This window comes from Lactuca saligna, chromosome 7, assembly GCF_052625555.1.
Source record: "Lactuca saligna cultivar CGN05327 chromosome 7, ASM5262555v1, whole genome shotgun sequence".
Classification (NCBI taxonomy): domain Eukaryota; kingdom Viridiplantae; phylum Streptophyta; class Magnoliopsida; order Asterales; family Asteraceae; genus Lactuca; species Lactuca saligna.
Window position 1 is genome coordinate 2511800 of NC_136423.1, and position 13798 is coordinate 2525597.

General features: G+C 37.4%; 2 long non-coding RNA genes across 2 annotated transcripts; both read left to right on the top strand.

Annotated features, from left to right (window-relative positions):
• Nucleotides 1-3062: 3062 nt before the first annotated feature.
• Nucleotides 3063-5682, top strand: LOC145007602 (uncharacterized). Its single transcript, XR_013663004.1, has 3 exons — nt 3063-3240; nt 3331-3415; nt 5522-5682. It is a non-coding gene; the product is annotated as an uncharacterized LOC145007602 (long non-coding RNA).
• Nucleotides 5683-9866: 4184 nt separating this feature from the next.
• On the top strand, nt 9867-12486 carry LOC145007601 (uncharacterized). Its single transcript, XR_013663003.1, has 3 exons — nt 9867-10044; nt 10135-10219; nt 12326-12486. It is a non-coding gene; the product is annotated as an uncharacterized LOC145007601 (long non-coding RNA).
• Nucleotides 12487-13798: the final 1312 nt, after the last annotated feature.

The following is a 13798-nucleotide window of genomic DNA, read 5'->3' on the forward strand; positions in this document are numbered from 1 at the left end:
AGTTCGCATATGACAAGAATTGAGTTCGCATTTGGTTTTGTGGGTCAAAACAGTTCGCATAAGAAGTTCACGATTTGTTTGAGGTTAATTGATTTTGATTTCGCAAGCTTGGAGTCGGAGATCTGGATTGTGTTCGCATCTATAGAATGCGAGGAGAATTTAATGGTGATATTCAGTTCGCATTTGGTGACACAAGTACGTGGTTGATGATTTTTGGTTGGTTCGCATTTGAAATTAGTGGGTTTCGCATTTGGGTTCGTATCTGGGTTTCTCAAACAACTGAAATGCGAATATGAGACAACTGATTAATTTCTCAGTTAATGCGATGAAATGCGAATGAACTCAAAGACGGATGGATGCAAGATGCGAAGAATTTGAATGAAAATGCGAAGTTTTTAATGTATAAATGCGAATTGGGGAAGAAAGCTTAGAGTTTCGCATTTGGCACCTGATCTTTTCAAGAAATAATATAAGTGGTCCAACTTCGCAAAATGGGGTCATTTAATCAGAAAATCGATCATTCTTCAAATATGACATTTAATCAGAAAATCGATCTAAAAATGAGACATTTGGTGTTTATCGATTTTTCAGGGTCGACGGGTTGTATGAAAAGCGAAGGCTGAGTAATTGAAAATTAGAGGATCGATGGTTGCTACTAATTGCTTGTAACTGGTATTGGTTTCATATCGATGGATGTGGATTCGCATATGAAATCAATTGTGTTCGCATCTATGAAATCAGTTCGCATATGACAAGAATTGAGTTCGCATTTGGTTTTGTGGGTCAAAACAGTTCGCATAAGAAGTTCACGATTTGTTTGAGGTTAATTGATTTTGATTTCGCAAGCTTGGAGTCGGAGATCTGGATTGTGTTCGCATCTATAGAATGCGAGGAGAATTTAATGGTGATATTCAGTTCGCATTTGGTGACACAAGTACGTGGTTGATGATTTTTGGTTGGTTCGCATTTGAAATTAGTGGGTTTCGCATTTGGGTTCGTATCTGGGTTTCTCAAACAACTGAAATGCGAATATGAGACAACTGATTAATTTCTCAGTTAATGCGATGAAATGCGAATGAACTCAAAGACGGATGGATGCAAGATGCGAAGAATTTGAATGAAAATGCGAAGTTTTTAATGTATAAATGCGAATTGGGGAAGAAAGCTTAGAGTTTCGCATTTGGCACCTGATCTTTTCAAGAAATAATATAAGTGGTCCAACTTCGCAAAATGGGGTCATTTAATCAGAAAATCGATCATTCTTCAAATATGACATTTAATCAGAAAATCGATCTAAAAATGAGACATTTGGTGTTTATCGATTTTTCAGGGTCGACGGGTTGTATGAAAAGCGAAGGCTGAGTAATTGAAAATTAGAGGATCGATGGTTGCTACTAATTGCTTGTAACTGGTATTGGTTTCATATCGATGGATGTGGATTCGCATATGAAATCAATTGTGTTCGCATCTATGAAATCAGTTCGCATATGACAAGAATTGAGTTCGCATTTGGTTTTGTGGGTCAAAACAGTTCGCATAAGAAGTTCACGATTTGTTTGAGGTTAATTGATTTTGATTTCGCAAGCTTGGAGTCGGAGATCTGGATTGTGTTCGCATCTATAGAATGCGAGGAGAATTTAATGGTGATATTCAGTTCGCATTTGGTGACACAAGTACGTGGTTGATGATTTTTGGTTGGTTCGCATTTGAAATTAGTGGGTTTCGCATTTGGGTTCGTATCTGGGTTTCTCAAACAACTGAAATGCGAATATGAGACAACTGATTAATTTCTCAGTTAATGCGATGAAATGCGAATGAACTCAAAGACGGATGGATGCAAGATGCGAAGAATTTGAATGAAAATGCGAAGTTTTTAATGTATAAATGCGAATTGGGGAAAAAAGCTGTGACAACCGTCAAATTCTGGTCAATTCAAAGTCAAATGAAGTCAACAAGTCAAACCGGTCAGCTCCACTAACCCGTGTGTGCTTGGACTTACGCTCAGTATTTACTAAACAAGTCGCTACTCTAACAAGAAAACATGAATCGAAAAGTACGTACAACTAGATCTCTATAAAAATTCTGCAACTTCATCATTTTATGACCCCATTTGCGAAGTTGAGTATTTATTTCCAAAAATGCGAAACTCCAGGGACAATATTTGAAATCTTCTGTTTTCTTCCCCAATTCGCATTCTATTGTGAAATACTTCGCATCTTCATTCTTACACCCTTCGCATTTATCTCTTTAAAAATTCTGCAACTTCATCATTTTATGACCCCATTTGCGAAGTTGAGTATTTATTTCCAAAAATGCGAAACTCCAGGGACAATATTTGAAATCTTCTGTTTTCTTCCCCAATTCGCATTCTACTGTGAAATACTTCGCATCTTCATTCTTACACCCTTCGCATCCCTTCGCATTTATCTCTTTAAAAATTCTGCAACTTCATCATTTTATGACCCCATTTGCGAAGTTGAGTATTTATTTCCAAAAATGCGAAACTCCAGGGACAATATTTGAAATCTTCTGTTTTCTTCCCCAATTCGCATTCTACTGTGAAATACTTCGCATCTTCATTCTTACACCCTTCGCATCCCTTCGCATTTATCTCTTTGAAAATTCTGCAATTTCATCATTTTATGACCCCATTTGCGAAGTTGAGTATTTATTTCCAAAAATGCGAAACTCCAGGGACAATATTTGAAATCTTCTGTTTTCTTCCCCAATTCGCATTCTATTGTGAAATACTTCGCATCTTCATTTTTACACCCTTCGCATCCCTTCGCATTTATCACCTTCGCATTTTAAGCTAATTAATCGAATGCGATTCACAAAATTTTCATTCCAGATGCGAACACAGTTTAGTTCTTGAACTCTAAACTTGCGAAATCAAAAATTCATATGTTGAACCCATATGCGAATATTAACCCAATTGACTTCAAATTGACTCATAGATGCGAACACTCGATTGTTTTACTTTCGCAAAATGAGCATCAACAACTCCACAATCACTCTATGACCAGCCATACCTTCCCACCTTACCTATGTCACATCAATGTTCCCTTACACTCAATTATCCCTCCTCCCACGTTTTTGAGGGCTGATTATTCATCCTCTCTCCTCACATCATCTCATTTACTCTCATTTCACAAGAAGATCAAACTCTTTCCTCTCTCACTTTCTCTCTCTAGAAATTCGAGATTCAAGGGCTGATCTCGAGTTTTTCCTCCACATTTGGTAAGCATAATCCATTCTCTTTGTGATTATCTCGTTTATTACCACTCAAATCATGGATATCTTAGACAAACTCTCTCATAGTTGTGTTAGATCTTCGAATCTTCAAGTGATTCTTCAAGTGTTCTTGGGTTGAACACTTTCCTTCTCCAACACTTACCTACTGAAATCACTTAAGGTGAGTTCATACCCCTACATTTTCATGTTTTCTCAAGTTTTCAGGGGGGGAATACAAGTTAAAACACTAAGAACATATCTAAATTTTTCTAACAGCCTTCATCAGAAAAGTTCAACTCCATTCACGGACTGTTTTGGGCATCTTAAACATTTTTGTTTTCAAAACTGTACAAGGTGCAAATAGTTCAAGTTTTTAGCTTTAAAATGACTACTTGCACATCTCCATGCGATTTTTCTACAATTTATGGTGATTTTTACAAAACTGCCTATCATTTCAAACAACAATCCGGACCAGTCTGTGATTATGGACTTTTTCACCCAAGTTAGAGGTCATTATAAATTTTGATAAAATTTATGAGTAAACTAGACACATTTTGTGAACTCTCAGAATTTAAGGATCCAGTTTTCGACTTCGCATGATTTTTCTATGATTTTTCCAAAACAGGGCAGAATTGCTAAATTTTACCAACAGCATGTAAATATCATAACACTTTGTATTATGTTGAGCAAAGTGTATAATCATAAGTTTTAATGTTTGAATGAGTTTCCTAGTTAGTTTATCATTATGAACTGAAACAAAGACATTCATATTAAACATTATCCATTCATTTTGGAACACGTATTATTTAACTATAAAAAGAATAGTTTGAATAAATTCACAACACTAATACATTTCCATAAAAGGATTCATACATATTACATACATTGTAGATAAACTATAATAGGTATAGTTTATGATACATCACTCTACGCACTCGTACAAGAAGGGTACATTCATACAAGAAAGATTTCTATTCGCACACATTTCACGAAAGTTAATCTATGGTTTGATAAATTCACAACACTAATACATTTCCATAAAAGGATTCATACATATTACATACATTTTAGATAAACTATAATAGGTATAGTTTATGATACATCACTCTACGCACTCGTACAAGAAAGGTACATTCATACAAGAAATATTTATATTCACACACAATTAACGTAAACTTGTTATCCTACATTGTGAGACTCTCTCTCCCCGTACGTCCGAGTGCGGGATATAATTCCTGGTAGTTATAATCAGAATCTCCTGGAGGGAGAACGTGATACTTGTATATAGATCTATATTGGGTTTGACACCCCACACCTTTCTGCTAGCTACAGTTGGACCTGCAGGTCTACGGGTGACAAATGTCATTTCATTTTTCACGACACTGAGAACGTCGTGGCAGGTTCACATAGTCATAGTATGATTATAGCGACTCACATAGGGATATAACCATTGTGAGACTCTCTCTCCCCGTACGTCCGAGTGCGGGATATAATTCCTGGTAGTTATAATCAGAATCTCCTGGAGGGAGAACGTGATACTTGTATATAGATCTATATTGGGATTGACACCCCACACCTCGCTGCTAGCTACAGTGGGACCTGCAGGTCTACGGGTGACAAATGTCATTTCATTTTTCGCGACACTGAGAACGTCGTGGCAGGTTCACATAGTCATAGTATGATTATAACGGCTCACATAGGGAACAATCCATAAGTTTACGGGATTTTATTTTTAAAACCTAAATGAGTTTTATGTTGATTTAAAATCACCTTTTATCTCTATGGGTACAAATACAAAGTACCGGGTCTCTATACAAAAAGAGGTACAGATACAAAGTACCGGGTCTCTATACAAAGTTATATTGATATTAAAACTATTCTTCCTCTAGAATTGTTAGACTTCAACTATAGTCGCTGAGTGTATATGTTTGAGTCATGAGAATTTAGTCTTGGTTGGCCTAGAATTGGTGGTGCCCGCCTCATCTCCTGTTCCTCGTTGGGTTGTGGACCTAGGGCAGACCCACTATATTCAACGTTTTATCTAATTTAAATCTCATATAACTTATATACACTGGACGATTATAGAGGAACTCTACGGGTCATTCTAGGGTTCATTAATGCATCATATAGGAATATTTCTATTCATACTTAACTAAGAAAATATTGGATTTTCTGGAAATCAAACTATATCGATTTTTCAAGGAAAAGCGGTTTCTACTTCAAACAAAGCTCTTATGAACTCACCAACCTTTGTGTTGACACTTTTTAAAACTACTTGTATTCTCAGGAAATCAGTGAAACAGGCAAACTTCATCGCTTTGAGGATGGGACGCTAAACCGTCAACAAATTTATTTTGTCATCATAATGTAATTGCTTTTGAAACATGTAAACATATACTTTGGTGTAACTTTTGCAATTATATTTATGGTGGTTGTTTTTACTTTGAACACTATTATACACGTTGTTGTGATACTGTACATGAAGTCCTCCACCCCCAGACGTTTCCGCCATCCTTGGTTTGGGGGTGTGACAGATTGGTATCAGAGCATTGTTTATAGTGAACTAAGTATATCGAACCACATAAGATATACAAACTATAAATGCATTGGGACTAAGGTCTCTGATTTTAAGATTTCAAAACCACTATACCTTTAAGAATAAATAACTTTTGTTAAAAGTATACATGCATGCATACATACTAAGGTCAGCATCATTTTAGGACAAAACAAAAGTAATGATTGTTGGATATCACAGGTAAGCCTGGGGATGTATGATCAGTCTTGGGAATAGCATAGCCTGATCAACTATGCTGGTCCGAGGAGTGATTAGCATACGCCCAAGAATGGTTGTGATGTGGCAACAGGTCTAAAAACTTACCAACACTACCACAATGAAATACCATAGGGGTATTTTGGCATTATTAAAATTACATATGTGAGAACTAAATAGATCTTTATCAATAGGTCAATAGTTGCTTAGTGGATACATTAAAATTTTATGTATCCAGGACGTCATAGACTTAGAATCTGTGGATCTTTGCTCTACTTCCTGTTCTCGTTGGATTGGGGATTTAGAGTTAGGGTCGCTTATTCGAAGGTCTATCCTGTCCCGAATACATATAATTCGTATGCACTAAACAATTTGTTGAAGTACCTGATAAAGATCCTCGTATAATTAGCTAATTAGTACGTTTGCTTAATTATTTCTTATATCCCCATTTCTCGCGAAGATATCATGGCTGGATTCCATCCACACGACGACCCATACTACCCTAACCACGACAATACCAAATGGCTCGGAGAGGAGCCAGAGAATGATTACCCAACCCCTGTAGATGGTCACCAAGCTGAAGGCTATGCTGATGGTTCTGACTCCGACCCTAAAGTGGAGAACTTAACCCCGATGACTCTTGTTCCGAATCCTAACCCTTGTCCAACTTTTCAAGGCTTGACGCCTCCTTGGGTAGAGTGATCGGAAACCTGGAGCAAAGAACAAGACCAACACATGTCGTTTAATAGAGAACGAAGCTTCTACAACATAAACGAAGGAAGCTCAACAGATACAATTTTTCCAATCCTGGTCCATAGAGTTGCCCGAAACGAGATTCTGGGTAGAACAACTCTCCATAGTACCGCAGAGGTTGATGCAAATGCAAGAATACATACGATCCGCACCAATCGCCTTGAGCACACTCGTGAATTGTCTAAGAGAGACCCTGAAACCTTGCTGCGAGCACAGGCTGAAACACGAACCGAAGTTATAGAACTCTGAGTACACCAGAGGGTATACAAAAGGCACCTGCCTGATATGGAGAGGCAACTAGTTGAACTGAGGGTTCACCAAAGGGATGATCGCCGCCAGTAGTAGATGCCTTACTTCCTTTCCCTATTAACAAGGAATTTTTCTTTTCCCTATCTATGTCCTATGTGGCATCCTATGTGAAACCATCTTGTACTGTAAGTACTTTTAGTTAGGCCTTGAGGCGGCCAAAACTCTCCTGCTTCGGATGTGATGTAAGACCCTCTCCAAGGTCAATTTTCCCCAATTTGCTACATCTTAGACATCAATGACGTTCTCAGTCAGAATAATTCCGTGACACTCTTTGTTCAAATACTTCCTGATGAGTCTATCTGAAGCCCACTTTAGTCAAGTTGTTGGACTAGAGTAATTTGGCTCCGAGATCGTTCCCAATTTCTTTCAAAGGTTGAATCATGTTATTCACCAACCAATGGAACCCGGTTTGAACGACAAACGTCATTAGATCATTCTCTGATCTTACTTCTACTCTATAGGTGGACAATCGAAATACATCTAGGTTCAATGATAGCCCTTACTAGAAATTCTAGTTCTTCAAGTGGGATTAATAAGAATGTTATTTGTTATGATTTCCTCACATATACATTCCCCAGTTATATACAACGAAGACTTGGTAGAAAATAGAATATGAGATTTCTAACCTAGTTTCTTTTCCTCGTTGGGATGTGAAACTAAAGGAGAATCACACATTTTACTATCCGCCCAGTCTTGGTTATATCATAATGTGTATATGTTAAGTTTTCATGTATAATAACGTATCTTTAGTCAGAACCAAAATAATTCAGAGACATGTCATCATCCAGAAATAGTCAGCCGAACAATGAAGCCCCTAACCTTCATAACGACGCCGCAACATTTCAAGCCGCGGTAACAGTTGCTGTGACAACTGTCCTTACAAACCTCCACACTAACGACGCAACCACGACTGACAAGGGAATTGAAAATTTCGATTGTTGTATCAATCTTGGAAGCCAACAAAGGACAACAGTCTCGGACATACAAAGTCGTAAAACCGAGAAGAGGAAACGAAATCGTCGAGCTCAAAAGGAGCGTCAACGATCCCAAAGACTTGCCATGCAACAGCAACAAGCGGCAACTCCTGCCCCTTCAGCAGCAGCACGACCAATTCCTCAAATCCCTGGCATCGGGACAAACCCTGCACACAAGGTTGATGGGAAAACCGGACCCCATAAAAGGAAAGTTTCGAAGTGGATGAATGAGGAGGGCACCCGTGTCCATGTAACTCTAACTAAACACCTCACTTCCACCACCAATGCTAGTGTAAGCCAGATATGTCATCAATGCGGCGAGATTGGGCACCTTAGAAAGGACTGTCCAATCATAAAGAACTCTGGTGCAGACGGGAGGATACTAAGGATCACTACCGCAGGAGAAACCACTCCGGAACTGCCCGCAAATATCAGTACGTGTTTCTAACATCGACATTTAAATCCCGAATTTCTTTATATGATAAATCTAGCATCGATTAAAGCATGCATTGTAGTAATCATGTGACACCGGGCGGGTCATTCCTCACCATAATCAAATTCTTGTGCTACGAAAAGTCATCCCCATCTTTCCTCTAAATTCCTAGATCCCCATTCGAAGTGCAAATTTCGGGACGAAATTCCCTTTAACGGGGGGATGATGTGACAACCGTCAAATTCTGGTCAATTCAAAGTCAAATAAAGTCAACAAGTCAAACCGGTCAGCTCCACTAACCCGTGTGTGCTTGGACTTACGCTCAGTATTTACTAAACAAGTCGCTACTCTAACAAGAAAACATGAATCGAAAAGTACGTACAACTAGATCTCTATAAAAATTCTGCAACTTCATCATTTTATGACCCCATTTGCGAAGTTGAGTATTTATTTCCAAAAATGCGAAACTCCAGGGACAATATTTGAAATCTTCTGTTTTCTTCCCCAATTCGCATTCTATTGTGAAATACTTCGCATCTTCATTCTTACACCCTTCGCATCCCTTCGCATTTATCTCTTTAAAAATTCTGCAACTTCATCATTTTATGACCCCATTTGCGAAGTTGAGTATTTATTTCCAAAAATGCGAAACTCCAGGGACAATATTTGAAATCTTCTGTTTTCTTCCCCAATTCGCATTCTACTGTGAAATACTTCGCATCTTCATTCTTACACCCTTCGCATCCCTTCGCATTTATCTCTTTAAAAATTCTGCAACTTCATCATTTTATGACCCCATTTGCGAAGTTGAGTATTTATTTCCAAAAATGCGAAACTCCAGGGACAATATTTGAAATCTTCTGTTTTCTTCCCCAATTCGCATTCTACTGTGAAATACTTCGCATCTTCATTCTTACACCCTTCGCATCCCTTCGCATTTATCTCTTTGAAAATTCTGCAATTTCATCATTTTATGACCCCATTTGCGAAGTTGAGTATTTATTTCCAAAAATGCGAAACTCCAGGGACAATATTTGAAATCTTCTGTTTTCTTCCCCAATTCGCATTCTATTGTGAAATACTTCGCATCTTCATTTTTACACCCTTCGCATCCCTTCGCATTTATCACCTTCGCATTTTAAGCTAATTAATCGAATGCGATTCACAAAATTTTCATTCCAGATGCGAACACAGTTTAGTTCTTGAACTCTAAACTTGCGAAATCAAAAATTCATATGTTGAACCCATATGCGAATATTAACCCAATTGACTTCAAATTGACTCATAGATGCGAACACTCGATTGTTTTACTTTCGCAAAATGAGCATCAACAACTCCACAATCACTCTATGACCAGCCATACCTTCCCACCTTACCTATGTCACATCAATGTTCCCTTACACTCAATTATCCCTCCTCCCACGTTTTTGAGGGCTGATTATTCATCCTCTCTCCTCACATCATCTCATTTACTCTCATTTCACAAGAAGATCAAACTCTTTCCTCTCTCACTTTCTCTCTCTAGAAATTCGAGATTCAAGGGCTGATCTCGAGTTTTTCCTCCACATTTGGTAAGCATAATCCATTCTCTTTGTGATTATCTCGTTTATTACCACTCAAATCATGGATATCTTAGACAAACTCTCTCATAATTGTGTTAGATCTTCGAATCTTCAAGTGATTCTTCAAGTGTTCTTGGGTTGAACACTTTCCTTCTCCAACACTTACCTACTGAAATCACTTAAGGTGAGTTCATACCCCTACATTTTCATGTTTTCTCAAGTTTTCAGGGGGGGAATACAAGTTAAAACACTAAGAACATATCTAAATTTTTCTAACAGCCTTCATCAGAAAAGTTCAACTCCATTCACGGACTGTTTTGGGCATCTTAAACATTTTTGTTTTCAAAACTGTACAAGGTGCAAATAGTTCAAGTTTTTAGCTTTAAAATGACTACTTGCACATCTCCATGAGATTTTTCTACAATTTATGGTGATTTTTACAAAACTGCCTATCATTTCAAACAACAATCCGGACCAGTCTGTGATTATGGACTTTTTCACCCAAGTTAGAGGTCATTATAAATTTTGATAAAATTTATGAGTAAACTAGACACATTTTGTGAACTCTCAGAATTTACGGATCCAGTTTTCGACTTCGCATGATTTTTCTATGATTTTTCCAAAACAGGGCAGAATTGCTAAATTTTACCAACAGCATGTAAATATCATAACACTTTGTATTATGTTGAGCAAAGTGTATAATCATAAGTTTTAATGTTTGAATGAGTTTCCTAGTTAGTTTATCATTATGAACTGAAACAAAGACATTCATATTAAACATTATCCATTCATTTTGGAACACGTATTATTTAACTATAAAAAGAATAGTTTCAATAAATTCACAACACTAATACATTTCCATAAAAGGATTCATACATATTACATACATTGTAGATAAACTATAATAGGTATAGTTTATGATACATCACTCTACGCACTCGTACAAGAAGGGTACATTCATACAAGAAAGATTTCTATTCGCACACATTTCACGAAAGTTAATCTATGGTTTGATAAATTCACAACACTAATACATTTCCATAAAAGGATTCATACATATTACATACATTTTAGATAAACTATAATAGGTATAGTTTATGATACATCACTCTACGCACTCGTACAAGAAAGGTACATTCATACAAGAAATATTTATATTCACACACAATTAACGTAAACTTGTTATCCTACATTGTGAGACTCTCTCTCCCCGTACGTCCGAGTGCGGGATATAATTCCTGGTAGTTATAATCAGAATCTCCTGGAGGGAGAACGTGATACTTGTATATAGATCTATATTGGGTTTGACACCCCACACCTTTCTGCTAGCTACAGTTGGACCTGCAGGTCTACGGGTGACAAATGTCATTTCATTTTTCACGACACTGAGAACGTCGTGGCAGGTTCACATAGTCATAGTATGATTATAGCGACTCACATAGGGATATAACCATTGTGAGACTCTCTCTCCCCGTACGTCCGAGTGCGGGATATAATTCCTGGTAGTTATAATCAGAATCTCCTGGAGGGAGAACGTGATACTTGTATATAGATCTATATTGGGATTGACACCCCACACCTCGCTGCTAGCTACAGTGGGACCTGCAGGTCTACGGGTGACAAATGTCATTTCATTTTTCGCGACACTGAGAACGTCGTGGCAGGTTCACATAGTCATAGTATGATTATAACGGCTCACATAGGGAACAATCCATAAGTTTACGGGATTTTATTTTTAAAACCTAAATGAGTTTTATGTTGATTTAAAATCACCTTTTATCTCTATGGGTACAAATACAAAGTACCGGGTCTCTATACAAAAAGAGGTACAGATACAAAGTACCGGGTCTCTATACAAAGTTATATTGATATTAAAACTATTCTTCCTCTAGAATTGTTAGACTTCAACTATAGTCGCTGAGTGTATATGTTTGAGTCATGAGAATTTAGTCTTGGTTGGCCTAGAATTGGTGGTGCCCGCCTCATCTCCTGTTCCTCGTTGGGTTGTGGACCTAGGGCAGACCCACTATATTCAACGTTTTATCTAATTTAAATCTCATATAACTTATATACACTGGACGATTATAGAGGAACTCTACGGGTCATTCTAGGGTTCATTAATGCATCATATAGGAATATTTCTATTCATACTTAACTAAGAAAATATTGGATTTTCTGGAAATCAAACTATATCGATTTTTCAAGGAAAAGCGGTTTCTACTTCAAACAAAGCTCTTATGAACTCACCAACCTTTGTGTTGACACTTTTTAAAACTACTTGTATTCTCAGGAAATCAGTGAAACAGGCAAACTTCATCGCTTTGAGGATGGGACGCTAAACCGTCAACAAATTTATTTTGTCATCATAATGTAATTGCTTTTGAAACATGTAAACATATACTTTGGTGTAACTTTTGCAATTATATTTATGGTGGTTGTTTTTACTTTGAACACTATTATACACGTTGTTGTGATACTGTACATGAAGTCCTCCACCCCCAGACGTTTCCGCCATCCTTGGTTTGGGGGTGTGACAAAAGCTTAGAGTTTCGCATTTGGCACCTGATCTTTTCAAGAAATAATATAAGTGGTCCAACTTCGCAAAATGGGGTCATTTAATCAGAAAATCGATCATTCTTCAAATATGACATTTAATCAGAAAATCGATCTAAAAATGAGACATTTGGTGTTTATCGATTTTTCAGGGTCGACGGGTTGTATGAAAAGCGAAGGCTGAGTAATTGAAAATTAGAGGATCGATGGTTGCTACTAATTGCTTGTAACTGGTATTGGTTTCATATCGATGGATGTGGATTCGCATATGAAATCAATTGTGTTCGCATCTATGAAATCAGTTCGCATATGACAAGAATTGAGTTCGCATTTGGTTTTGTGGGTCAAAACAGTTCGCATAAGAAGTTCACGATTTGTTTGAGGTTAATTGATTTTGATTTCGCAAGCTTGGAGTCGGAGATCTGGATTGTGTTCGCATCTATAGAATGCGAGGAGAATTTAATGGTGATATTCAGTTCGCATTTGGTGACACAAGTACGTGGTTGATGATTTTTGGTTGGTTCGCATTTGAAATTAGTGGGTTTCGCATTTGGGTTCGTATCTGGGTTTCTCAAACAACTGAAATGCGAATATGAGACAACTGATTAATTTCTCAGTTAATGCGATGAAATGCGAATGAACTCAAAGACGGATGGATGCAAGATGCGAAGAATTTGAATGAAAATGCGAAGTTTTTAATGTATAAATGCGAATTGGGGAAGAAAGCTTAGAGTTTCGCATTTGGCACCTGATCTTTTCAAGAAATAATATAAGTGGTCCAACTTCGCAAAATGGGGTCATTTAATCAGAAAATCGATCATTCTTCAAATATGACATTTAATCAGAAAATCGATCTAAAAATGAGACATTTGGTGTTTATCGATTTTTCAGGGTCGACGGGTTGTATGAAAAGCGAAGGCTGAGTAATTGAAAATTAGAGGATCGATGGTTGCTACTAATTGCTTGTAACTGGTATTGGTTTCATATCGATGGATGTGGATTCGCATATGAAATCAATTGTGTTCGCATCTATGAAATCAGTTCGCATATGACAAGAATTGAGTTCGCATTTGGTTTTGTGGGTTAAAATAGTTCGCATAAGAAGTTCACGATTTGTTTGAGGTTAATTGATTTTGATTTCGCAAGCTTGGAGTCGGAGATCTGGATTGTGTTCGCATCTATAGAATGCGAGGAGAATTTAATGGTGATA